Raw genomic sequence first — 3,119 nt, forward strand, 5'->3', positions numbered from 1 at the left:
CAATTCATCGGTCTCAACAAACACACCGCAAAAAGAAGATTACATCGAATAGATCTCCACAAGAGAGGGGGAGAACTTTGTATTGAGATCCAAAAAGAGAGAAGAAGCCATCTAGCTAATAACTATGGACCCGAAGGTCTGAGGTAAACTACGCACACTTCATCGGAGAGGCTATGGTGTTGATGTAGAAACCCTCCGTGATGGATACCCCCTCCGGCGGAGCTCTGGAACAGGCCCCAAGATGGGATCTCGTGGATACAGAAAGTTGCGGCGGTGGAATTAGGTTTTTGGCTCCGTATCTGATCGTTTGGGGGTACGTAGGTATATATAGGAGGAAGGAGTACGTCGGTGGAGCAACAGGGGGCCCACGAGGGTGGAGGGCGCGCCTGGGGGGGGGTAGGCGCGCCCTCTACCTCGTGGCCTCCTCCTTTGTTTCTTGACGTAGGGTCCAAGTCTCCTGGATCACATTTGTTGAGAAAATAACGTTCCCAAAGGTTTCATTCCGTTTGGACTTCGTTTGATATTCCTTTTCTTCGAAACCCTAAAATAGGCAAAAAAACAACAATTCTAGGCTGGGCCTCCGGTTAATAGGTTAGTCCCAAAAGTAATATAAAAGTGGATAATAAAGCCCAATAATGTCCAAAACAGTAGATAATATAGCATGGAGCAATCAAAAATTATAGATACGTTGGAGACGAATCAAGCATCCCCAAGCTTAATTCCTGCTCGTCCTCTAGTAGGTAAATGATAAAAAGATAATTTTTGATGTGGAATGCTACTTGGCATAATTTTAATGTAATTCTTCTTAATTGTGGTATGAATATTCAGATCCAAAATATTCAAGATAAAAGTTCATTTTGACATAAAAATAATAATACTTCAAGCATACTAACAAAGCAATCATGTCTTCTCAAAATAACATGGCCAAAGAAAGTTATCCCTACAAAATCATATAGTCTGGCTATGCTCTATCTTCACCACACAAAATATTTAAATCATGCACAACCCCAATGACAAGCCAAGCAATTGTTTCATACATTTGACATTCTCAAACTTTTTCAATCTTCACGCAATACATGAGCGTGAGCCATGGATATAGCACTATAGGTGGAATAGAATGGTGGTTGTGGAGAAGACAAAAAGGGAGAAGATAATCTCACATCGACTAGGCGTATCAATGGGTTATGGAGATGCCCATCAATAGATATCAATGCGAGTGAGTAGGGATTGCCATGCAACGGATGCACTAGAGCTAAGTGTATGAAAGCTCAACAAAAGAAACTAGTGGGTGTGCATCCAACTTGCTTGCTCACGAAGACCTAGGGCATTTTGAGGAAGCCCATCATTGGAATATACAAGCCAAGTTCTATAATGTAAAATTCCCACTATTATATGAAAGCAATAACATAGGAGACTCTCTATCATGAAGATCATGGTGCTACTTTGAAGCACAAGTGTGGTAAAAGGATAGTAGCATTGCCCTTCTCTCATTTTCTCTCATTTTTTTGTGTGGGCTTCTTTGGCCTCTTTTATTTATTTGTTTTCGTCCGGAGTCTCATCCCGACTTATGGGGGAATCATAGTCTCCATCATCCTTTCCTCACTGGGACAATGCTCTAATAATGATGATCATCACACTTTTATTTACTTACAACTCAAGAATTACAACTCAATACTTAGAGCAATATATGACTCTATATGAATGCCTCCGGCGGTGTACCGGGATGTGCAATGACTCATGAGTGACACGTATGAAAGAATTAAGAACGGTGGCTTTGCCACAAATACGATATCAACTACATGATCATGCTAAGCAATATGGCAATGATGGAGTGTGTGATAAAAAACGGAACGGTGGAAAGTTGCATGGAAATATATATCGGAATGGCTATGGAAATGCCATAATAGGTAGGTATGGTGGCTGTTTTGAGGAAGGTATATGGTGGGTATATGATACCGGCGAAAGGTGCGCGGTATTAGAGAGGCTAGCAAGGTGGGAGGAAGAAGAGTGCGTATAATCCATGGACTCAACATTAGTCATAAAGAACTCATGTGCTTATTGCAAAAATCTACAAGTCATCAAAGCAAAGTATTACATGCATGCTCCTAGGGGGATAGATTGGTAGGAAAAGACCATCGCTCGTCCCCGACCGCCACTCATAAGGAAGACAATCAAAAAATAAATCATGCTCCGACTTCATCACATAACGGTTCACCATACGTGCATGCTACGGGAATCACAAACTTTAACACAAGTATTTCTCAAATTCACAACTACTCTACTAGCACAACTTTAATATCACCATATTCATATCTCAAAACAATTATCAAGCATCAAACTTCTCATAGCATTCAACACACTCATAAGAATGTTTTTACTATTCTTGCATACCAAGCATGTTGTGATTATTTAAGCGAATTACCGTGATATTTAAGGCACTCAAAATAATCTAACTGAAGCATGAGATATCAATAGTTTCCATAAAACAAATCCACCACCGTGCTCTAAAAATATAAGTGAAGTAATAGAGCAAAATTATATAACTCAAAAGATATCAGCGAAGCACATAGAGTATTCTAACAAATTCCAAATCATGTATGGTTCTCTCAAAAGGTGTGTACAGCAAAGATGATTGTGTTAAACTAAAAAGTAAAGACTCAAATCATACAAGATGCTCCAAGCAAAACACATATCATGTGGTGAATAAAAATATAGCTCCAAGTAAAGTTACCGATAGAAGTAGACGAAAGAGGGGATGCCTTCCGGGGCATCCCCAAGCTTTGGCTTTTAGGTGTCCTTAGATTATCTTGGGGGTACCATGGGCATCCCCAAGCTTAGTCTCTTTCCACTTCTTGTTCCATAATCCATCAAATCATTACCCAAAACTTGAAAACTTCACAACACAAAACTCAAAGTAGAAAATCTCGTGAGCTCCGTTAGCGAAAGAAAACAAAAGACCACTTCAAGGTAATGTAATGAAATCATTCTTTATTTATATTGGTGTTAAACCTACTGTATTCCAACTTCTCTATGGTTTATAAACTATTTTACGAGCCATGGATTCATCAAAATAAGCAAACAACACACGAAAAACAGAATCTGTCAAAAACAGAACAGTC

Source organism: Triticum urartu, chromosome 5A (genome assembly GCF_056163025.1).
Source record: "Triticum urartu cultivar PI428250 chromosome 5A, HENAU_Tu73, whole genome shotgun sequence".
In the NCBI taxonomy this organism is placed as follows: Eukaryota; Viridiplantae; Streptophyta; class Magnoliopsida; order Poales; family Poaceae; genus Triticum; species Triticum urartu.